The sequence below is a fragment of the Camelina sativa genome, chromosome 11 (assembly GCF_030686135.1).
Source record: "Camelina sativa cultivar CO46 ecotype springtype chromosome 11, ASM3068613v1".
Taxonomy (NCBI): domain Eukaryota; kingdom Viridiplantae; phylum Streptophyta; class Magnoliopsida; order Brassicales; family Brassicaceae; genus Camelina; species Camelina sativa.
The window spans coordinates 10401608-10427612 of record NC_141890.1 but is presented as its reverse complement, the minus strand read 5'-3'; the positions used below and the strand labels follow the sequence as shown (position 1 = coordinate 10427612).

Sequence of the window (26005 nt, the reverse complement as noted above, 5' to 3'; positions counted from 1 at the left end):
TATAACCGAGATGTTACGAAATGGTGGAAGTTGTGTAGACACTTCTGTTCGGCTAAGAGAAATATGCTTGGGAAGCTTGGGAAGAAATACATACCATCAATATACATTTCTTGAATACACCAGTAAACCGTGTCTACCATCCCATTACCGTCACCACCGATGAGTTCCTGAAAAGAAAGAGACGAATGATGGTTTTCTTAGTGAATCAACAACATCAATATTCATGGAGTACTGTAAATAACCAGAAAGAGAATTAGCAAAACAGGACAAATATGATTTAATGGTGTAAAAATCCCGTCAAGTTCTTCAAATAGGCCATGTAAGTACAAAAACACAACAATAATTATACTTCAAATTATAGCCAGAAAGGCGAAAGAATAATTAATAAAAGTTGGCAAGAATCTTAGAATTTCTCTACAAACTTAATTTTGGTTATGATGATAATTAATAACTTTTGGTAAGACAGAGGAAGGCTAGAAGATGAATTCAAAACTTAAAATACGATAGCAACATGAATGGAGGTGAAAGTGTAAAATGTATATGAGATAATAGCTTGGCTAAAATGATTTGCTTTTTATTGCGTAATACATTGTCAGCAAAGAAAACCATTTGCTAAGTCGGGCGTATGCCATCAGAGCTTAATCCACATGAAGAAATGAATATTTGTATTGGATTCTAATAATTAAAAGTGAATAAGTGAAAGATAATTAAAAATTGTTAGAGAGTTTTGTTGATTAGTTTTCTAAAATTTTGTAAAGTGCTCCAAACAATCCATGTATTTTTTTGATACTTTTTATGACTTTATTTTGTAAAGAAAGTGTCTAAAATCATGAAACAATAACATAATAATTGAATTTATTGGCAATCCTAGATTTTTTTGTTTTAATTGAATAACACAAAAAAATTAATGACTTTAAAAGATTTTAAAAGACTTTTTACAAATCACAAACTAATAACACTAAACTTTAACAGATTTTAACAAAATCTTGATCTAATAACAACAGATTCTACATAACATTTAAAATCTTTAAAACTTTATTCAAATCTCAAACCAAATAACCTCCACTAAAATTTAGGAAAAAAAATCTCTAGTGAAGAATCAATACAAGAAAAGAAGAAGAAGTTTCTCTCATGTGTTTACACATCAACGTTTTAGTTGAAGGAGGAGTTGACACATGAGTTAATCATACCACGAAGTCCATCGTGATAATGTCCCACTTCCACTCAGGAATGGGTAAACTCTGCAACAAGCCACTCGGAACTTGATGCTCAACCTTCACTAACTGGCAAACATCACACCTCGTGACCCAGTCAGCTACGTCCTTCATCTTGATCCGATGATAATACCGTTTGAGATCATGATACATCTTAGTCGTTCCTACATGAATAGAGAACATGCTAGCATGTGCCTCCCTCAAAATATCACGCCTCAACTTCTCATCCTTAGGCACGCAAATTCGACCATACACAAGAATGATACTATTGACGGAGACCTGATACTTCGAACCAACATCCCTTGAGACATTCACCAGCCCTGCATCCTTCTCCTGAGCCAACCTCACTCTGCTCAGTCCGCTGCCTCTAGTCCCAAAGACTCTTGTGAAATAGTACACAGAACTCTCAGAAACTTTTAGAAATTGTTCTTTCACTAAAGGAGGCGGAAATAGGTTATCTAACCCTAAAAACGTCGGCCTCTCACCTTATATACAACCCCCAAAATAAACCAGCTAGAACCGAGAATTTTAAAATCGAAAAAAACCACCCGCTAATTTATGGTGTTGATCGATGCACTCTTTGCACCAAGCGACACTCATACCAAATCCACAAATCTTAGTTCGTGGATGTTACACCAGTCTGGGTTTCGAAACCCTTTCAGTCACTTCGGATTCCATATAGGTCATCAAAGCCATCAAATCGGAGCATCCTTCAACGGAGCTTCATGACATTCTACATGATATCTTTTTTCTATCTTTTCAGAAAATTTCCTTTAATTGCATCCCGAGGGGAAACAATCAAGAAGCTAATGTCCTTGCAAAAGAAGCTTTACGAAGCCTGGTAAGCGAGACTTAGTTTTATTTAATGAAAACCCACTGGAAAAATTAACTCCATCATAAAATACATAAAAATACCATGAAGTGACCAAGTTAAAGTCTCTCATGAATCAAAAATTAATTTTTGGCAAAAGAAAAATAATTACTAAAATAAAACCATAACCACATATTTAAATAAAATAAATCTTGTTGGTTTTAGTTAAATTGTATAGAGTTTAATAATCCAGTACGATTTAAACCGATGCTAAATTCCTGTAACTTCACCGAGGCAATCAAAGAAGTGAGCGATGTTGAGTTTCTCCTTTCTGGTGTAGATACTCCCTTTATACCTGCCATCTCTTCGGGCTGCCATTTCGATAAGAAAGTACAGCTGCTTGATTGGAATCTATACGTAAGATGTGATCCAATGTTTAATAGAAGTATGGTCATATCATAATTACAGTCCCTTTGGTTTATCAGTTCTAATAAAATAGTACGTAATAATAACTAAAGACACAATGAGATCGAGACCACATCCATCATTAAGGGCTTTGGAAGCTTCTTCGATATCATCCTCTCAGAACACATCTAGTTGCTCCAGCACCTGAAGCATAACATGTTAGAAATACCAGGACTGTTGTGATGCGCCAACATGAACCATTTACATATGTTTTTCTTATAGAAACTTTGGATTAAAAAAACAAAAATAAATACACAGTAGCCTTATATATGTTGGACCTAACACAGGCCCTTTATAACATGAATGAAAAATAAGTGAGTTGCAAGGAAAACAAATTACCTTCTTTGCATCTTGTGTCCTCAGTAGTGGAACAGAGTATGTGACTGAGAAAGCCTTACCCAAACCAACAGCTTTTAAGAACTTTAATTCACTTGTTGTACCAAGTACAAGAAGTTTGCTCCCCTATCAACCAAAAAAAAAACATTAACCAAATTAGAGATATTATGTGAAAATTACTTTAAAAATTGTAACCGGGAAAAAAACCTCCGGGGGAAGCTGATTGAGAAAGATAAGCAATGTTTGAAAAATCGTGTTTGAAAACCGTGGTCCAATTTCTGAGTATTCCAACAACCTACAAATGTTAGCAAAGTAGGCATAAAAAAGAATTTATGAAACCAATCAAGTAATGGAAGGAAAGAAAGAGTAGAGATGTATGCACGACCTTTCAATATTGTCAAGGATAACAATGCTCGATGGTGATTTGTATGCATCCTCAAACACCTGTTCATTCACACACCAAAACAAGTGTTAATAGACAATCAGTGTAACGTCCCCGAACCGCCGTACGGTCGGACAGGACCGCGGACGGCACCGAGACGCCACATGTGTGGGAACCGCACCCTGGTGGTCCGGTCGAGGGACGGAAGCTGCAGCTTCTCGACCAGTCCTCCTGGACGCGACTCCGCCCGCGGCTGAGGTTCACTTAGGCTTTGCAACCCTTGCGTCCCACGCGCGTTGTGTTGACCCGGATAAGGTCGAGTACCATTTGCAACTTGCCATGTTTTCCCCGAAAACCGAATATATATTACTTTAATAATTTATTACATTGAAAGTAAATCATCAAAGCAATATATATAGATAATCGGATAATTTTACAGAAATCATTTAGAAAAAATACAGGGTTTTACAAAAAACACAGAAAACCCTATCCGGTACCCTCAAGTTTGCTCCAGCTCTAGACTCACTTAGGCTTCCTGCAAGACAAAATAATATCATGAGTAATCTAAGATTACTCAGTGAGCCTGGACACTCCTTTCCTAAACAGGATTCTACTTCCCCAACCCAACTACCCCAGCAAGCAAAGCAAACAAGCAAGGCAAGCAATCAAACAAACAATCAAAGCAACGCAACAGAAACAATAGCGGAAGCAATAAACAACAAACAAGCGAGAGAGGTTAGAACAACACGACTCGACTCAGATGATCTAAACTCGCTATTCACAGAGAAAGACGACTAAAGGGAACAAGGACTACTTGGACACTTTAGACTCTTAACTCTTACACGACTGGAATATAACAAGGGATACTTGAAATACTCTAGACTCTTTCACCTAAGGGCCCTCGATAATCTGTTCCGTTCCACAACATTTCCCATGCCGAAACCACAAAGGTAACCAGCATGAGCCCACACAAATGCTACATCGTCATGTAGCGGTCACGCTAGTAGCTAGCTAGCCGTGACATTGTCCCGCTCGAGTGGCCATCGGGAACTCTCGCGAGACAAACCGCATTTGGAACAGAAGATCGACTACTCTATTCTTGCTAGGACTCAAGAAACAAATTCGACACACTTAGCTAAAATTCACAGAACAATTCAAGCAAGAAGATCAAGCATTGCAAGCAAGAAAATCAAGCAAGAAAACATGCAACAATCAACAAGCAACAAGAATGACAATTCATGCAACTTAGATTGTTCTACAAGCATGCAACCAATTTAAGCAACTTAAGCAATTTAATGCAACAAGTTCAAATATGCATGCAAGCCAATTTTTAAGCGAGTTAACCAATTAAATCCTTTAACTCCATTTATGCATGCAAGCCAAACTCGTCCAGTTTTATGCAATAAAATTGCAAATAAACTTCACCAATTTAATTTATGCATGTAACCGATTTTAAGCAAGAAATATTGCAAGTAAAATCCTTCAAATTCAATCATGCATGCAAACCCTTTTGTCCAAATTTTAAGCAAGTCCAACTTACTTTAAAATGCATCCAAATTCATTTTCGCATGGTGATTCCTAGCTCAAATTCTATGTGCATTTAAACATGAATTTAGCATGAATCCTACCATATTTCGCATGCACCAAATTAAACTAATTCTAACATGAATCTAGTCTAAATGCAACACGAAAAGGAGTATGTGAAAGGATCTAAAGATCAATGCAGCACTCCACACACAATTACTGCAGAACTCACTCTGATACAGCTGATGATGGTCGGACTTCACTGTACCGCGGATCAGACAACTCCCCTTATGGCATCCAACAGCGTCTTCACAACAACTCTTCCTCAACTCTTTCTCTTTGTCCGCAACATCGTTTCCCCCTTGGCTCAACAACGACCCTCTCGAACCACTCTCTCCTCTCTTGACTTTGAGAGAAAAATCGAAGCTTTGAGTGTTTAGGGTTTTAGAGAATGAGAAAAAAATGATCTCAAGGGCATATATATAGGTCGATCTCCCCCTCTCTTCCCTTAGTGCGTTTTGACAAATGGCAAGCATGAGCTTGCATGTGGCACGTGTAAGCCAATCGCCAGCCACTTGGCAAGCATGAGCTTGCATGTGGTGCGTGTATTGCACTCGCCCTTGCATGAAATTTGATTGGCCCAAATAATAGAGACACAATGATTATGCCGCCACTAACCGTTCGTTCTTCAGCAAAAACTGTACTGTCCTACCGTCCGGTACGTACGGCATCATTCGGACATCTCTCGGCCATAGGTCAGTCTTGGTCCGGACTGCGTTCGGTTCCTCCGGACTCCCTCGATCTTTTCTTGGACAACTCTCGGTCCTTTCTCCCTTCGGTCCTTCCCGTCCCTTCCGGCACTTCTCGGAACGTACTGTCTTTCTTGGTACTAGACCGTCTCTTCCGCATACGCAGTTTTCCGCATAAACCGCCAACTTCCGATCGGTCTTAAGGTCTCGATCGTACATCCGGCCACTTTTCCGCATTCTCCAACTCGTGCATTTTTCCTCGGACTTCCTTCGGCCTTTCTCCTTTGTTTTTCTTCCTCTTCCTCTTTAAGTCTTATCCGGGCCATTTCTCCGAACTTTTATTTTGGGATTTCTGCCCTTAGTGAGGGTCACTACAATCAGAGCACAAAATAAAGAAGTAGCACAAGCTTTTTTGAAGCTAGGACCTTAGCAATGCGAGTTGATTTTGTGCTCTCCTGAAGACCAGCCATTATCTCTGCAGACACCTGTCCAAGTGGTGAAACAAAATTATCAAAAAAAAAAAAGAGGCAACAACTTATAAAGGGTCCAAAGTTACAAACCATGCACAATGAAAGAAAAGAGTGGCACTTACTATTTTAACATATGGGAAGTTAGTGTCCATGCCAATGGTGGCTGCTAACACAGTTTTCCCACTGGCCAAAGAAGCTTAGATATTAGAAACGCTAGAAACAACACACCAAAACATAGATAACGTTTGTTTATCTCTTTTAAAAAAAAGTGTGTAAGGTACCTTCCACTAGGTCCCTCAAGAAGGCAAGTGAGTGGAGGACTTGTTTCGATGACAACTTGGTCAACAAGAAACATGAATCTTTCGTAGATGAGGTTTTGCCGATCACCACAGTCCACAAATCCCTTGGGTCTATATAAAGGAAATATTATACCAGCATTAGAAATTTTCCTTCAAGTAAGAGCATTAATTACTCAGATCAACTGATTCAACCAAATGTACCTGCAATTTTGAAGGTCCTTTGAAGAGGCTCCAAATGCAGGCTTTATTTCACGTAATGATTGAAGAAAATCCTCCATCGTAACTTTGATATTCTCTTCATCCACTGGTTTTGTAAGATCCTCCATGCTCAGATGTCTGTTCAAAGCATATGATGTTGCACTTTTCACAACACCTTATAGCTCAGCACCACTGTAGTTCTTCGTCTGAGAAGCTTTGCAGTAAAACAATATTGGACAAATCATTTCAAGAGTCAGATTTTATGCTAGCAAGTAATAAATGCCTATGTCACAAGTCACAAGTCACAAATCATTTCTGTCAATCTTATAAACATGCAGAACAGAATTGGCAATTATCAATGGTCTGAACAAGTATAATCGATGAAAGCATACCAAGCTCCTGGAGATTGACATCAGGAGAAAGGAAAGAGTTTTCCTTCATCATTTTCGTATGAATCTGAAGAATTTCTAAACGTCCAGCCTCATCGGGAAGGCCAATCTCAATATGAACCTCTAACCTTCCAGGCCTGTAGAACTCAAAACATTATTATCTATGTCCACTAACACAAATCTAAAGTTCATCTAAGCTAAGACACAATACGTTTTGGATGGCATCTCGTCAAAGTGAATATAAGAATATAAACTACTTTATACATAATTGGATTAATAATGAAATGACACTACTAATTAGTACAGGGAGGCATAGAGACCTTAGAAGAGCTTCATCAAGCATATCCTTCCGGTTTGTCATTCCAATAAGTAAAACATTGTTCAAGGCCTCCACACCATCTATATGGGAGATAACAAGTGTTAGCAATATCTGAAAAGATTAAAAAAAAAACAAGTATATTTTTGGGCCAATAGCTTGATCGTTTGCAAACCTCTGTCAGGAGCTGGTTTACAATACTGTCATGGACACCTGTGCCATCCCTGCTTGATCCTCTTGACTGAAATTTTGCAATACATAAAATTTATATAACTTAGTTTTAACTCATATAGTCTACCAATTAACGATCATTGCTCAAAAAATCCCACGGTATATATGATTGTTCGCTGCACTGAAGCAACATTCTACTCTCCAAGATCAATAGGGAAACACAAAACATGAGTGTGTTTTAAATGACCGCAGCTTTAATAAAGTCATGTACCTTACAAATAGCATCGATTTCATCGAAAATAATGACATGAAGCTCACTGTCATCACCTGAAAAGTTTAACAAGAGTGCCAAAATTAGCACACTTGCAAGAAAAGGATAACATAAAAACACAAGGCAGGTTCTTCCACACCAAGGTTTTTCAGGTCATTCTCAGCATCAGCAAACAGGTCTCTTATGTTCTTCTCTGTCTCTCCCACAAACTTGCTTAGCACCTCAGGACCATTCTGAAGATGTATTGGATGGCTGAAGTAGTGTTTGTGTGATTCAAGACGTGATGCAGGATTGCTGTTGTTTTATGTCACTGAGAAGTTTCTAAAAGGTTTGAGAAGACAATATTGAAGGACGTTTTAAGGATGAATTGAAGAGGAAAACTACTATTTCGTTGGTTGATTAAATTGGAGTTTTACAAGGAAAAGGAAAATATCAAAAAGGAAAAAGTCTATTTCTTATGAAATTTGGAAATCTTCTCCTATGCTGATTAGGAAGTCTTGATGGGTATATAAGGAGGTGTTGGGCACATCCTAGAGAAGCAAGAGAGATGAGACATAAAGAATAAAATCCTAGAGAGCTTTCTGTTTTTGTGTGCAACTTAGTTTTGCGGTTTGGTGCTTGTGTTGTTCAAGCTTATTTGTTCGTCGGTGTGACGTGTGTGTGAAAGTTGCTCAAGAGAGTTGAAGATCTGAAGTCTAGGCTCAGGGAGAGTTTATCCCAAGGTTAGGTTATCTTGGTTTGTATCTAGGCTTGGTGTTAGTCTAGTTAAGGGTAGAGATGTATCCTTAAGATTTCATGTTATTGAACGGAGCGGTGAATTAAGAGGGTTGTGCTTGATTTACGCGTTTGCGAATAAGTTGTATTTGCTTTCTTGTTCTAGTGAAATTGAAATCTGGACGTGGTCCCGGGGAGTAGGAAAAACCGAACCTCGTTACCAAAGTTCTTGTGTTCTTTACTTTCTGCAGTTTATGATTGCCTCATCCGCATTGACAAGTGGTATCAGAGCGGGTTCTCGATAGAGATTCAGTCTAGTTTTGGGTAGATCAAGGGTGAAGGTAGTTCAGGAAGTGAGGCAGAGCTTTGAATCAGTTGTGATGAATTCATACAGAGAAGGCACTTCTATGTCAAGACCACCGTTGATTGATTTAACGAATTACGGATATTGGAAGGTTCGTATGCAAGCGTTTATTAGTAACCTTGGTGAAGATTGTTGGAATTCGATTGAGCTTGTTTGGGAGCCCCCTAAATTCGTGGATGATAAAGGAGTTGAGTGTCTTAAGCCAAGAGATAAGTGGACTGCTGCAGAGAAAAAGCTATCAAGTTGTAATTCTACAGCCAAGACTGCGATTTACAATGCTATTGATTCAAGCCACTTCAAGTTGATTTCTCAATGTGTATCAGCTCAGAAAGCGTAGAAGTCATTGGAGAATATGTTTGAATGTACTTCAAGTGTTAAGAGAACAAAGCTGGATATGTTGGCTTGACAATTTGAGAATCTAAGGATGGAAGAAAAAGAAACTGTGGTTGAGTTCAGTGCTAAGTTATGTGATATTTCTAATGGGGCTTTTGCTCTTGGAAAGCAGTACAAAGACAAAAGGCTTGTGAAGAAGTTGAAACGGTCATTGCCTGCAAAATTTGAGTCAAAAATTTCTGCAGTTGAAGAAGCTCATAATTTAGATGAGATGGCTTTTGATGAGTTTGTTGGGATTCTTAAAGCTTTTGAATTAAGCAAAGCATATGAAGCTGAAGGAGTAAAGAAGAAAGATGATGTTGTTAAGGAAGCAATAAAGAAGGAAGTTGACAATGGAGTAGCTCTTAAGGTTTCATCTTGTGAAGATTCAATGGCTATGTTATCAAGACAATTTGCCAAATTTCTGAAGCGTAAGGGTGAAGAGAAGAAAAGTAGAATGGGTGAAGAGAAGAAGACTTCAGCAAAGAATGTTCAATGTTTTGAATGCAAAGGATATGGTCATGTACGGTCTGATTGTGCCAATCTACAAAAGCATAAGAAGAAGGCTATGAATGTTGTTACTAGTGATTCTGAAACTGATTCAGATGAAGAAGAAGATCTGAAGAATTTTGTGGCGTTTACAACTTTTGAACATAGTTCTGAATCAGCGTCTGCAACTGCGTCTGAATCTGCAGCAAAACCTGCAACTGCAACAAAGCATGAGTCTGAGAGTGATAGTGATTCAGAGGATATGAGTTATGAAGAACTTGGTAAGAGTTATGAGAAGTTGTATGCACATTGGCTTAAGGTAGTTGATGAAAATTCAGTTTTGATTAAGGAGAAGCTCGAGTTAGAGGCTAAAGTCGTTGAAGCAGAGAAACATGCAACAGAGAAGGAAGAAGAAGCATCACAAGCTAAAGTGAAACTTGAAGAAACTCAAAAAAATTTGAAGATGCTTAATAATGGTACAGAGAAGTTGGATAATATTCTGAATATTGGCAAGACAGATAAGTGTGGCATTGGATATGAAGGAAAATTTTCAAAATCGGAACGGGTGTTTGTTTCAAGTGGAAAAGTCATGTCTGCTTCAAAGACTACTTCGGAGACTGCTACAGAGGCTGCTTCAGAGACTGTATTTGTGAAAGGATGTGGTACAAAAATCTCTGAATTTCGGAATGCATCTAGACAAGTGTTTCGACCTGTTTGCCATCATTGTGGTGTTTTTGGGCATATTAGGCCAAGATGTTTCAGATTGTTGAGAGAGAGAAGCCGAATGGTGAATGCTTATGATGTAAGGTTTCAAGGTCCTACATGCTATCATTGTGGAGTTCAAGGACATGTTAAGAGGAACTGTTTCAGGTTCATTCAAGAGGTTAACCATGGAGGTCTAAGTCGTAACAAGATATGGGTTAGAAAAGATAATTTCAATGGAGGTGGTGTACTAGGCTATCAACCGCGTATTGCAAAGCGGGGAGAATTTTCCAGTTAGTTTTGACCATGTTGTGACTCATTCAGGGGGAGAATGAAGATGTGTCTAGTGATGTTGTTTAGGTGTTTATACTGATGAGTTCACAAGCATAGTCAAAAAGGGGGAGAATGAAGATGTATTGGATGGCTGAAGTAGTGTTTGAGTGATTCAAGACGTGATACAGGATTATTGTTGTTTTATGTGACTGAGAAGTTTCTAGAAGGTTTGAGAAGGCAATATTGAAGGACGGTTTAAGGATGAATTGAAGAGGAAAACTACTATTTCGTTGGTTGATTAAATTGGAGTTTTACAAGGAAAAGGAAAATATCAAAAAGGAAAAAGTCTATTTCTTATGAAATTTGGAAATCTTCTCCTATGCTGATTAGGAAGTCTTGATGGGTATATAAGGAGGTGTTGGGCACGTCCTAGAGAAGCAAGAGAGCTGAGACATAAAGAATAAAATCCTAGAGAGCTTTCTGTTTTTGTGTGCAACTTAGTTTTGCGGTTTGGTGCTTGTGTTGTTCAAGCTTATTTGTCCGTCGGTGTGACGTGTGTGTGAAGGTTGCTCAAGAGAGTTGAAGATCTGAAGTCTAGGCTCAGGGGGAGTTTAGCCCAAGATTAGGTTATCTTGGTTTGAATCTAGGCTTGGTGTTAGTCTAGTTAAGGGTAGAGATTTATCCTTAAGATTTCATGTTATTGAACGGAGCGGTGAATTAAGAGTGTTGTGCTTGATTTACGCGTTTGCGAATAAGTTGTATTTGCTTTCTTGTTCTAGTAAAATCGAAATCTGAACGTGGTCCCGGGGAGTAGGAAAAACCGAACCTCGTTAACAAAGTTCTTGTGTTCTTTACTTTCTGCAGTTTATTATTGCCTCATCCACATTTACACATTCACCATCTATATGATGTGAAGATGAGAGGGAAAGAAAAAAAGGAAGGATTTAACACATTTATACTTCTTGAATAAAGCCAACAGAACAGACACATACATTTGTGTTGAGAGGATCAGAAATAAACCTTTGGCTCCTTTCCTTTAAGCATTTTCCAATTTGACGTGCAATCAAGGTCTTGCCAGTACCAGGAGGTCCGAAAAGAAGCAGATGATGTGTATTACACCTAACCCATCCATCAGTAGCATTCAATCTCTTTACATATGTTCATGAAAATATCTTCTCTTTTCAGGTTTAAGTTTCCAAGTTAATGAATTGGTGTAATAGTAGTGTAATCTCTATAGGTGTAGGAGACTGCAGTGAAATATGCTACAGAGATCCTGTGGTAAAAGACCGACCATGGACTGCAGTTATGGATTGTTCTCCTGGAGATGCCAAATACTCTGAGGTATTCACACTCTTCTTAAAACAAACACTTTTCTTCAGTAAAGAGAAATAGACTGAACCGTGTCTAACTTGTTTTTACATTGTTTAACAATTCCGGAATGCTTTCACGCATGTGTTGCAGGCTGTGGTTACAAGGTTCGTTTCCTTGCTTCAGCCTTCAGTTTGATGTCTTTGCAAAGTTTCTTGTTCTTTGAACGTGTGTGGCTATTTGTATAGTTTGATGTTGAAGCTGAGATAGTCAATAAGGTGAAACCAAAGAGACCTCCACCACCACCGCCAAAGCCACAACCACCACCAAGGTCTCAAAAACCAATGCAGCCTTCTACTGAGGATGTTCCTGCAACTTCAGCTTGACATATCACATTTCCCATCAAAGGCTAACAACAATTGAAACTCCTCGATTTTTGGCATCTAACATGTGAAGGAGTATTAAGGTTCGGAGTAGTCAACTAAAAGCAATAGGTCCATATTACACTTTCTTGATAGTTTTGTAATCGAAAATTGGAGAATATATTAGTGGGAGTCCCACTGTGGGACTCGTCCGGTCGATGGACTCTTATGAACTTTTTGGTCCATACGGCATATTAATGAACTAGAAATTCACAAACAGCTCAAGTTCATGTTCCTAAATCCTAACCATAACTCAAACATCACCTATAAAAACTGTGACTAGTTAAAGACGATTGAATTTTTATTTTTTTACAATTCTGGACTACATTACGACTACTGAAGTAGTCCTAAAGTCCTAACTACTTAAAAGCAACTTTTGAGAAAAATGGTTCTTTAGTCATCTTGAGTCTTAATGACGGATAGAGATCACATAATTTCGTTTCTATTTTGAAATTTGCGTGTGCATATGACTCTTTACGTACGAGGTAAACACATCATTTTAAAAGCATTCAATACATATATCTAGTAATAGTTTGTTTGCAATTTTCTTAGACAAAGGAACATTGATGAACATTTTAAAAGCATTGCTATTTTTTAAGACAAAAGCATTCAGCACGCGAATGCTTTCTGTGACTCATATGCCGGATAATAATCTGTATGATATTTCCTCTCTATAATTCGCAAAATGACCACCTTAATTAGAAACTTTCTGTTTCATTGATAGAGAAAGGTGGGGTAAAGATGTGTTCACACACAAACTCAAGCTGAAGAATAAGCTAACCGAGTATATAGACTAAACCGGAAACTGGTTAATTTAATGAAAGGGTTGAAATTAATGAAAGGTTGATAATTTCTTGCAGAGGAAAGTGATTGAAAGTGACCATCAATGAGATGAAATGTAATGATGAATCAGATATGCGCACTTTTGCTGTACATTTCTTAGCTTAATTAACCAGACCCATTTTTAAGTTTTGTTTATTTTCTCGCCCCTCAAGTTGAGAAAAATTGAGAAAAAAAAACCCCAGAAAAAACCACACATTGAGATCATCACTCTATCGTTAAGTTCATCAATCTTCTTGCTTTTTTTGTCTTAGACACAAACCAGCAAACACAACTGTCAACATGGCTGGTGCAACATCATCAAAGGCTCAAGTTACACCTCTCAGGAATGACGAGCGTCTACGTATCCTTGAGAAGCCACAAAGAAAATGAGGTCCGAAGGTGCACTACGGTTCAGACCTTGACCTTAGTGTTATATTTTGACGACTAATGCCTTTTGAATTATAATTATCATTCGTGTTGCTTATGGTCCAATCAATAGTCCAATTGTCCAAAACTCGTTTAACATATAAATAGTCAACTCCTAATATTCTATCTTCCTTGGGCCATTAACGGTGGGTCTGTTTAATATCCACGGGAGTATTTACATCTCTGTATATTTGTGATATTAATAAGCAAATAAAAAATTGGGAAACTCCTTTTTGTTTCTTCATATTTTGCGGAAAAGTATAAATGTAGAAACCTACTTTAATACACAAGTTATCATGCTCACCTAGCCCTAGGTCTTGAATAGTTCTTTTGATGTGGTTTGTATTCCAAATGAGAATTATTGATACACAAACCATTTGGGAGAGTTATTGATACACAAACCATTCGGGAGAGTTATTGATACATTAGTGGGACTCGTCCCATGGACCGATGGACCCTTATGAGATAAGCTACTCTAGCCTCTTCGGTCATCGTAGCCTCGGCTAACCTTGTTACGCTCCTTCAGATAGGTTTTCAGGGCAATGCTGCCTTGACGGTAGTCTTGGGTGCTAGCCTAGCCAATGAGACTCGACGATTGGATGGACACTTGACACTTCTGTGTTGGTCAAATCTGCTTGAGGACAGCAGTAGAACTTTTAGGAGAGTTTCCGTTGTGGCGCGTCGTGTGAATCATAGTCTCAGCTTCTCATTTCATACCCTCGAGTAGCTACGGTGGTACTGGATTTGGTAACAGTTTAGCCTCCGGTGGACGGTGGCGCCTTTTTTGCTATCTCCATTTGATTCAGGCCACAAGTATTCTTGACTCGTTGATTTTGCTTCAAGCCCCGGATTTGATCGTGTCTTGCTGTTAGCGTTGCTATGAGTTGGAGTAAGCTTTGCAATGTGTTTTTTTCTCGTGGGTGCGCTTTCTTTTATGTCCTAGAGGAGCTGGCTATAGTAAGGCTAATGGCGCTCGATGCGTTCTGGGAAAGCTCATGGATTTGATATTCGGTCTCTCTTAGACTCTCGTTTGACTTGTCTGCTGTTGACGGCCCATTGACTTTTTTGGATTCGGCTACTTGCAGTTGCTCTTATCTAAAACCATTTTTCTTTTAGTGAAATATTTCCCTTCGTCATTGCATTAGCAACAGACAAAACACAGGTCTTCTTTTCTAGAAGAGGTGGAAAGTTGGCGAATAGGAAGAGAAAATAAAAAGAAAAGGTTTGCCAAGTCGGGAAGATTTAGACTACGTCTTTAGTTCTTACTTAGCCCTTACTACTACGAAACACTCCATATTTCGTAGAACGGTGTGGTTCTCACATAATTAATAATATTAATTGTAAATATAATGTCGTGTCCTAGTTAAATTTTATGCAATATGTATTGTTTAAACCAATATAAAGTAAACATGTGGCAAAAGAGAGCCACCTCTCTCCTCCTTTTTGTATATATATTTTTTTTTTCTTATTTAGATTTCCTACAACACCACAACCTCTCAATTTTTTTGTGCTAATTTTCAACTATTCCCAAGGGTAGGTAACGCTATATTTCCCAAATCCTTTAATCATATGCTTTCCCCGTCTCTATATATATGATAAATCCAAAACACTCACACACACATTAAGATCATCACTCTTATGTTTTAATCGATTCTCTTGTTTTGTTTTGTTTTTTGTCTTAGAACACAAACCACCAAACACAACATGGCTGGGGCAACATCATCAAAGGTTCACGTTACTCCTCTCAGGAACGATGAGCGTTTACGTATCCTTGAAAATGCCACCGAGAAAATGAGGTCCCAAGGTGCGCTTGATACAGCACTTGACCTTCGTGCGCTAGGTTTGTGTCTCAAATTTCCATTTCGTTTATGCAAGCCCACACACGCGCTTTTCTCTTGTGTTCTCTTATTTCTTATTTTTAATTTTTTCTTTTCACAGCTTCTCAAACCAGTAACTACAATCGTTCCGAACTCGAACTACTTGTTTGTCTTGCTCAAGGGAATGCTCTGTCCGCCCAACTTTTGAAAAACGAAGGAGTGCCCACGACGGAGGGGTTGAAGCTAACAACCGGAGATTTCGAGTCTGCGATGGATGATGTGACACCGGCAACTCAAAGGTGATTTCCGTTGAATCATGAGTTTTTATACTTTTCAATGATTTTTTTTTTTTTCAATTTTTGATCGATAAGCTTTTAGGGGATGGATGCTGATATCTTTTCCATGATTTTATTTCAATATATTTTGTTTCCAGCTCATCCATACAAATTTTTTTTCCTATGGTTTTAGCTGTCCATGATGCTGTCAAGAAAGAAGGGCTGAGGAAAGTCGTATATCATGAGACGATGGCTACAATGGTTATAATGATACGTCTATTAATTGTATGTTATAATGAAGGTTTGATGCATAATTTACTACTTAATTGTTTGGTTATAATCATCTGATGTATAGAAATAGCGTCTGGTAATATACGTACTAGTGAATCTTATATTTGGACGGCTCTTAGTTTGCTATATGAATAAATAACTAAATATCAAAAATTCAAAATTTGAAGTACATTTGGGAAAATAACTTTTTTTTCTTTTCGTAAGATTAACATAATTAAGTTCTTGTCATTTGAATAAATATCAAAACTTGAAAATTATTATTCTTAATATCCAAAAAAAATATACTTAAAATAACTTAAAATAAATTATTGTTCATAATTTAAATATTCTAGATATTTTTGTTAAAAAATGTAAATTCTTGTCAATAATGTTATGGAACGGGTTAGAGTTAACAGAAATATGTTTGTATAGTTTTTTACGGGTTGGTCTACTAAAATACACAAAACATTTTAGTTTGATATCAAATGAGTTAACGAGAAGTGTTACGCAAATCTTAACCAGTCAAAATAAAATAAAATATATAATCTAATATTATAAAATCTAAATATTAATCAAAACATATTAAAAACAAATACAAAACTATATATTTTTTTAGTAATTATTCAAAAAAAATTTTGGGATATAAGGCGGGTTAAAATCTAATATTGTTTATTTATTGATGTACTCTTATTTGTTCTCAATTATAAATTCTTACGTCTATATATATATATATATATATATAATAACATATATACAATATCGACGTAAGAATATTGAATCAGAATGACGAAATATATCTGTAACAAGAATGACGAAAATATCTTACGTCTATATATAAATTATTCGTTATATAATATATAATAATATATCTGTAATAAGAATGACGAAAATTTTAAGAGTTAAGACATGAACCGAATTCGAAGTTAACCCAAAAGTTCATCTATAATGGTGGCGGGGTCATGAAGACATGAACCATGAGTTGAAAGAGGAATTATTTATTATATATAAACTAGATTTTAATTGTGCATATTTTTTATTATTTTTTATATTTTATATTGTATTTATTTGTTAAATTTTGAATATTTTTCAAATAGAAGAGTAACTAAATTTCCCCGCGATTTGTGCGTTATATGTTTATATTTATTTTTAACCCGCAATATACTTGATGACCATTTGTTTGTTATATTTAGTTTATTTTGTTTAGTGCTTGAGATTTTATTTCGATTTTTATTTATTATTACAAAAAATAAAGGATCTAAATACATAGTAAATCATTTATACGCTATGATTAAGTCACATTTTTCCTAATGATTTAATTATTTTACACAATCTTAGATAAATCAACTTTATTTTTATATGTCAAATATTATAATATTAATATTGTTAAAAAAAAGAGGATTTAACTCATGTTAGCACAAATTTATTGATATTTTATTAATTCCAACATGTCTTCTTTATAACTCATCTACTATATAACCATATTATATAGTATTTTCAAAAATTATAATTTTACATATTCGTAATATTTCAAAATTTTATTAATTTTATATATTTTAATTATAATAGTTAAATAAATGTGAATCGAAGTTCTTCTTATATTAAGAATCAAAGACCACAGGCTTCGGAAAACAAAATAGGAATAAAATTGTTGTTTTCTTTGTTTGCAAAGAATTCAGAGATAGAATATCTTCAATACACAATAGAAAGTATGGTTAAATATATCATAATTTCTGTTTTCATATTGATTATGCTGTATTTTTTTAAATTGGAATGGTATGTAAAATATTTAGGAAACAACATTTGAAATAATGCTATTTTAGGAAATTTCTTAGGAATTAATTTTGTAAATAAGTATAAATAAAAGGGTAGAACCCAAAATATATTTCAAAAATGTATATATAGATAACTATGGAGGCTTTTTCACAAAATGGAAAATTCTTTACAATATACGAAGTTCCAAACTTGTGCTTCTACTGCTGGAAATGGTCCTACTTCTTCACATTGATCTGTAACTAAATAAAGACCTTTTTCGATACTCACTAAGAGTTCACTGATTTTTAATAATTTCTGTTTTTTTTTTTTTGGGATTTATTAGGTTTATGTACTTTTCATATGTGTAACTTTAATCTTCAATGTATATATTCAGAGATGATATGTTGATAATACAATATTACTTACGTTTCTTGTCACCCAAGAATTTCCTCTTGCCATACTCTGTTTTCTTCACAGAACTTAGACCCTCCTCTGTTTTTGTTTTTTATGAGCTCGCAAACCTACCTATACATAATTACACACAATGATTTAGAGGGGTATTGAACTTGTATTTAGAGTATTTTTAAAATCACTTGTTATTTTGATGATTTAAAAAAAAAAAAAAAATTCTTTGTTATTCAACTTGGAATTCATGTAAAGTCATTTAAAAATTAAAATAATATACAATCTCTTGTTATTCAATCAGTGATTTACAAAAATTACTTGAAATCTAATGTTATTCAAAATATCACAATTTAAAAAAAAAAATGCTGTTGTGAATGATTCTAGAAGACTTTTCCTTATTTTTTAGTTGAAAAATATGTCTAACAAAATCATACCCTTGAGGTAGTTTTTTAAATGATTTCAGAAGAAGAAAAAACTGTATAACATGGGAAATCAAATTTGAAACAGAAAATCAATTTCTGCTCTCACCTAGACTGCTAGACACGTCTTCTCGCTCTTCCCCACTCCTTCGCTCCAATCCTACCACTGGTGAATTCGGTCTTGGTCTGTATTAAGATCGGAGAGCTTGGTGGATTAACAATTCTACTTAATGCTCTTACTCAAACAAGTTTAATTTATTTACTGTCCAGGAAATCCCTACAGAATTGACAAATGACCTAAAGCTTGTCTATCATTGATTCATTGTGGAATAACTGCACGGAAGCTGCCGGTATGTGATTTCATTTTTTGGCGGGTGCTTTTTTTTTTGTCCTTATCATCTCGTCTGTGATTAGAGCACAATCCTCAAATAGCTGTTGAGATTCTGGCCAAGTTGATTAACTCCCGAGAGATTGTTGAGTAATTCATCCATGTTATCGGTTCCACCATTTACTAGAGCTGTTTTGTAAATGGTATAATTATATATTGTTTTCGATCTGTAGCAGCAAGACAAATACATGCAAAATAGGCTTGTACGGCTTGTTTGCGTCTTCTTAAAAAGCTTAATTCGTAACAACATCATTCAACGGTATGCATTCTCTGTTTTTGACTGATTGCTATCAAATTTGGGGATTTTGCTTTGCTAATAACACAAAGAAAGATCAACAGATAGAAACATTCACAGAGGAATTTGTAGTCTATCATTATGCTTTACACAATTGGGTAACATATATGTTTTTTTTTTTTTTTGTGTGGTAAGTGTAATAGTGAAGGATCTATTCATAGAAGTTCAAGCTTTCTGCATTGAGTTTTCTCGGATTCAAGAAGCAGCTGGTCTTTTCCGGTCCCTAGGCCTAGGCTGCTAACAGTTGACCATGAAAGGTTTGAACCGATAATACCAACTGCTGGTTCTGATCCAGAGTTGTTGTTTGATTCGACGAAGTCACTTATTTTATACATTCAATGTATATGTTTGTTACATACAGTACTTGCATGTATTACTATATTTTCCATTTTAAAGAAATGGTTGAGTTTAAGTATAAAGAATTGTTGAGAACAACGATTTGTTGAATGCATTGTTATTGTTCTTGTTTATTGAAAGTTCAAGCATAGTTTAGTTTTTGTAGCTCGCTCTAGTGATACGATGGTAGCTGTAAGAAAGATTCTGAACCAGGGTGGTTCGTATGCGACGAGGACACGGTCCCTTCCTTCTCAAATTTTGTTCTTTTTAATTTGTGTGGTAAAATCACTCAAAGTTTAATAATAAAATCTCAAACAATCACATTTCATTTTCTTTTTAAAAATATAAAATCTCTAATAAGAATAATCAAATCTCATAAAAACTCACTCAATCATTCAAAATTCTAAAATATTAAAATCCTACCAAATATTTTAAAATGTCAAGACAATTACCCCTCTAAGTTGCCTTAACAAAATGTTTTCCCCAATTCTCTATTTAAGCGAGAGCAGCATGAGCTAAAGCAATCCTTTCACCTCTTGCTAAACAAACAGCTATGGTGACTACATCACTCAAAATTGGAGATCAGCGGTAAAATAAATAAAATTCCATGTAGATGTATACTTGTACTGACCAAGTTAAGAGCCTCTAAAGAATCAAATATTAATTTTAACAAAAGGAAAAGGATTACTAAAATAAAACCATAACCACATATTTAAATAGAATCATTCTTTTTGGGTTTAGTTAATTTATAGAGTTTGATAATCCATTACGACCTAAACCAATCTCGGCTATGCCATCTGAAGGCTCCTGCAATGTGAGTCTTATCCTGTCCTCCATACAATTTCATTACACAAACAATATGTGAGTTCCTAAAATCAGATGCTAAATTTTCCTGTAACTTCACCAAGGCAATCAAAGAAGTGAGTAATGTTGAGTTTCTCCTTCCTGGTGTAGATACTCCCTTTAGACCTGCCATCTCTTCGGGCTGCCATTTCGATAAGAAAGTACAGCTGCTTGATTGGAATCTATACGTAACATGTGATCAAATGATTAATTAGAAGTATGGTCATATCATAATTATAGTCCCTTTGGTTTGTCAGTTCTAATAAAATAGTATGCGATAATAACTAAAGACACAATGAGATCGAGACCACATACATCATTAAGGGCTTTGGAAGCTTCTTTGATATCATCCTCTGAGAACACATCTAGTTGCTCCAGCACCTGAAGAATGAAACATGTTAGAAAAGCTAGGACTGTTATGATGCGCCAACATGACCCATTTACATATGTTTTTTCCTATAGAAAATTTGGATTAAAAAAACAAAAGTATAGCCTTAAGTATGAAACCTAACACTGGCCCTCAAACATGAATGAAAAATAAGTGTGTTGCAAGAAAAACAAATTACCTTCTTTGCATCTTGTGTCCTCAGTAGTGGAACAGAGTATGTGACTGAGAAAACTTCAACCAAACCAAGAGCTTCTAAGAAGCTTAATTCACTTGTTGTACCAAGTACAAGAAGTTTGCTCCCCTGTCAACAAAAAAAACAATAACCAAATTAGTGAGATATCATGTGAAAATTACTTAAATTTTTTTAACCAGGAAACAAACCTCCGGGGGAAGTTTATTGAGACAGATTAACAATGTTTGAAAAACCGTGTTTGAAAACCGTGGTCCAATTTGTGAGTATTCCAACAACCTACAACAAAGTAGGCATAAATAAGAATTTATGAAACAAATCAAGTAATGGAAGGAAAGAAAGAGTAGAGATGTATGCACGACCTTTCAATATTGTCAAGGATAATAATGCTCGATGGTGATCTGTATGCATCCTCAAAGGCCTGTTCATTCACACCAAAACAAGTGTTAATAGACAATCAGAGCACAATATAAAGAAGTAGCGCAATATTTTTTTAAAGCTAGGACCTTGGCAATGCGAGCTGATTTTGTGCTCTCCTCAAGACCAGCCATTGTCTCTGCAGACACCTGTCCAAGTGGTGAAACAAAATTATCAAACAAAAAAAGAGGCAACAACTTATAAGGGTCCAAAGTTACTAACCATGCACAATGAAAGAAAAGAGCAGCACTTACTATTTTAACATATGGGAAGTTACTGTTCATGCCAATGGTTGCTGCTAAGGCAGTTTTCCCAATGGCAAAAGAAGCTTAGATATTAGAAAACGCTAGAAACAACACGCCAAAACATAGATAACGTTTGTTTATCTCTTTTAAAATAAAGTATGTAAAGGTACCTTCCCCTAGGTCCCTCAAGAAGGCAAGTGAGTGGAGGACTTGTTTCGATGACAACTTGGTCAACAAGAAACATGACTGTTTCGTAGATGAGCTTCTGCGGATCAACACAGTCCACAAATCCCTGGGGTCTATATATATATAGGAAACATTATACCAGCATTAGAACTTTTCCTTCAATTGAGAGCATTAATTACTCAGATTGTCTGAAGAGCAGAACAATTGATTCAACCAAATTTACCTGCAGTTTCGAAGGTCCTTTGAAGAGGCTCCAAATGCAGGTTTTACTTCACCTAATGCTTGAAGAAAATCCTCCATTGTGACATTGATATTCTCTTCATCCACTGGTTTTGTGCTAGCAAGTAATAAATGCCTATGTCACAAGTAACAAGTCACAAATCATTTCTGTCAATCTTATAAACATGCAGAACAGAATTGGCAATTATCAATGGTTTGAACAAGTATAATCGATGAAAGCATACCAAGCTCCTGGAGATTGACATCAGGAGAAAGGAAAGAGTTTTCCTTCATCATATTCGTATGAATCTAAAGAATTTCTAAACGTCCAGCCTCATCGGGAAGGCCAATCTCAATATGAACCTCTAACCTTCCAGGCCTGTAGAACTCAAAACATTATTATCTATGTCCACTAACTCAAATCTAAAGTAACACACAATACATTTTGGATGGCATCTCGTTAAAGTGAATATAAGAATATATAAGAATATAAACTACTTTATACATAATTGGATTAATAATGAAATGACACTACTAATTACACAGGGAGGCATAGAGACCTTAGAAGAGCTTCATCAAGCATATCCTTCCGGTTTGTCATTCCAATAAGTAAAACATTGTTCAAGGCCTCCACACCATCTATCTGGAAAATAACAAGTGTTAGCCATATCTGAAAAGATAAAAAAAACAAGTCTATTTTTGGGCCAATAGCTTGATCGTTTGCAAACCTGTGTCAGGAGCTGGTTTACAGTACTGTCATGGACACCTATGCCATCCCTGCTTGATCCTCTTGACTGAAATTTTGCAATACATATAATTTATATAACATAGTTTTAACTCATATAGTCTACCAATCAACGATCATTGCTCAAAAAATTCGACGGTGTATATGATTGTTCGCTGCACTGAAGCAACATTCTACTCTCCAAGATCAATAGGGAAGCATAAAACATGAGTGTGTTTTAAATGACCGTAGCTTTAATAAAGTCATGTACCTTACAAATAGCATCGATTTCATCGAAAATAATGACATGCAGCTCACTGTCATCACCTGAAAAGTTTAATAAGAATGCCAAAAATTAGCACACTTGCAAGAAAAGGATAACATAAAAGCACAAGGCAGGTTCTTCCGCACCAAGGTTTTTCTGGTCATTCTCAGCATCAGCAAACAGGTCTCTAACATTCTTCTCTGTCTCACCCACAAACTTGCTTAGCACCTGAGGACCATTCACGATCTATATGATGTGAAGATAAGAGAGAAAGAAAAAAGGAAGGATTTAACACATTTATACTTCTTGAATAAAGTCAACAGAACATTTGTGTTAAGAGGATCAGAAACAAACCTTTGGCTCCTTTCCATTAAGCATTTTTCCAATTTGGCGTGCAATCAAGGTCTTGCCAGTACCAGGAGGTCCGAAAAGAAGCACCCCTTTAATGTGCTTTGTCCCAAGTCTACAAGATCAAAAGAATATTAACTTTAAAGGGAGTTCCACGCAGCATAAAACTTTCAAAAATCTGCTTGAAGAACAAATCACAAGAGACCTGTTGCTGACATGAGGAGGAAATATACGAGAAGCAAATGCTCTTCGGAATATATCAACAAACTCTGCCTTTAAGCCACCAATACCAAGGGACTGAAGGTTGAACTCCTTCTATTTAAATATTTTGCTAGTAGCAGCCTCTCGCTGGTTGATAACCTGTTACACAAATCAGGTTTCGGATAGCAAGTAACATGTTGAAGTGAGATTACATGTTGAAAGTAAATGTCAATTGGATTGACTGTCACACCCAAGTGATTAAACAAAAATGTGATTCCAAGAGAATTGATAAAAACCAGACCTTTATACCAGTTGCATTTGATGCTTCAAACACAAAATATGTGTCGTCGCAGATCATCCCTCTTTCTATGCCATTAAACTGGTCTTGCCCCTCTGTTACCCGCTCGATTGACCGTAAAAATGTAATTACTTCCATGATACTCAAATGTAACTCTCTGGCCTACTGTCAAGACCTGCATATAAGCATGCATAGTTTCAACGTGAACCAATTTTCAAAATATTCAACGTGAACCAGTTTTCAAAATATACAAAGCATATCTATTAGGAGCCAAATTACAAAAGGCCAAGACATGATATACGAAGCAAGAATCAAAAAAGATTTACCTGGTTAACGAATTTCCTCTTGAGTTGGGTTGAAAGAAGCACAGCATCAACCTGTTCGTTTTTAGTGCCTTTCTTTACAAACTCTAACTCAAGTGCCAGCAAAGTCAGATCAAAATATTCAGGAGGAACGAATCTGCAAGAAACAGAACAGTCTTTAGAGACAGACCAAACAAACTACGAGACAAGACAAAAATCTTTAAAGGACCCCCAAGTGTGAGAAATACCTGCTGATGGATACCAAGTCATCAGCAGAAACTCTAGCATGTCTTCGATGAACAGCATTCAGAGCAATAGTTCTATCATGGATGCTCTCATGTCAAGTATGTAACAGTTAAGGTTAACTTACAAAAAAGAATTGAGTAGCAGTCCGACTAACTGAACCCAATATATATAGTAGGGCATTGATACAAATAAAGCTCACCTCTTCCTATCCGACCAAACAAACAAAAAGTTCAAAACCTAAAACTTGAGGACCAAGATAAAAGTGGCTAAATTTCTAACTTTACACGACCGGCTCCGTAAAATACGGGAGTAACAAGTGAGGTAGTTCAATATGTGTAACTTGAGAAAACTATGTACTACTTGAAATCAGAAATCGCATTGTAAGGGTAGCAAATAAACTTGAAAACAGAGGTAAGATAACAAAAGAAAAAAAAAGATATGACAAAGATAAAACGAAGACGTCAGCGACGTTGGCGAGGAGGAGATCGGTGCCGGGAACCGCGAATTGACAGAGATCAGAGGGTGAGCAGTAAGCGAGGTTGGTTAAAGCTAGATGAGCCGCCGGAGTGGTGGTCATCTTCATGGTTATGACGACGGATGAATGTGATGATCCAGAGCGATCCGCCATGACTTGTAAAAGTTGTTTCCTTCGTTGAGAAGTATAATAAACGGCGAGGAGAGTCAAATTCTTTTCCCTTCAGACATTGGGGGATAGTACTTGACTATAAATAAGTTTTTTTCCTTTTTTTTTAAATCTCCAACCCTAATGGTTGATTCGTGAACCAGCCACAATAGAAACTTCACATAATTATCTAATTAAGGTAACTGACATTTTCCAAAAGCCAATTAGGCAACAAAGTATTCAATAAGTAAGTTCCAAAGAAGAAAAAAAATGTTAATTGGTAAGTTACTTTTGTACGATATCTATCACAGGACAGGATTCTGTTTGAACTCATGTTAAACTAAAGTGATCTTCATGGACTACTGCGAAATAAAAGTACAACCAGGCAGGAAATATATGAAAAAGTAAAGTCAATATGTCATATTTAGGTGACGTGGTAATAATATTATTAAGTTATTTGCATATCTTTGTTTTAAGAAGAAAAAGTAAAAATTCTTCTTACCAAACTTATAAAAGTTTGATACTTTGTATTTTGTAGGATAAACTAGGTCTAGTAGATGAAAGGTGGTTTCTTTTTTACAAGTTGCTTAAATCCTGGATAGTTCTAAAGTTTGTAATACTAACCCATATTAGTTACTCAAAAATAAATTAATCATATAATTAATATTAAACAAATCAAAGCAATCCACTAACTATTTAAACCAAAATCATCTTTCCACTAGAGAAACCTTCATAGGTTTCTCAATCATTAAGATATTAAGAGCATTGTTTCTTGTCAAGGAAGGTTCATAATTCTGGAAAAGGAAATGATTGTGATCACCTATTCTTTGAAGTTCAAGTCGTATTTCTTGTCTGATGAGTAGAACTCGGATGCAGCGACATCCATTCCAATGACAACTTTGCCAGTGTATCCAGCCTTCTCGATGGCAGTCTTGAGCAGTTCAAGACCTTCCTTGTTCTCCTGAATGTTTGGTGCAAATCCACCTTCATCACCAACGTTTGTTGCATCCTGGTCTTACAATTACTTAATCACACACTGAAAAAGAGCCAGAAGAGTAAATTCGTCA

General features: G+C 36.1%; 3 pseudogenes; 1 reads left to right on the top strand and 2 right to left on the bottom strand.

Moving 5' to 3' along the window:
- Positions 1 to 2295: 2295 nt before the first annotated feature.
- On the bottom strand, positions 2296 to 11651 carry LOC104727858 (vesicle-fusing ATPase-like; annotated as a pseudogene).
- On the top strand, positions 9068 to 10534 carry LOC147933823 (uncharacterized; annotated as a pseudogene).
- Positions 11652 to 20319: 8668 nt separating the features above from the next.
- On the bottom strand, positions 20320 to 24944 carry LOC104727857 (vesicle-fusing ATPase-like; annotated as a pseudogene).
- Positions 24945 to 26005: the final 1061 nt, after the last annotated feature.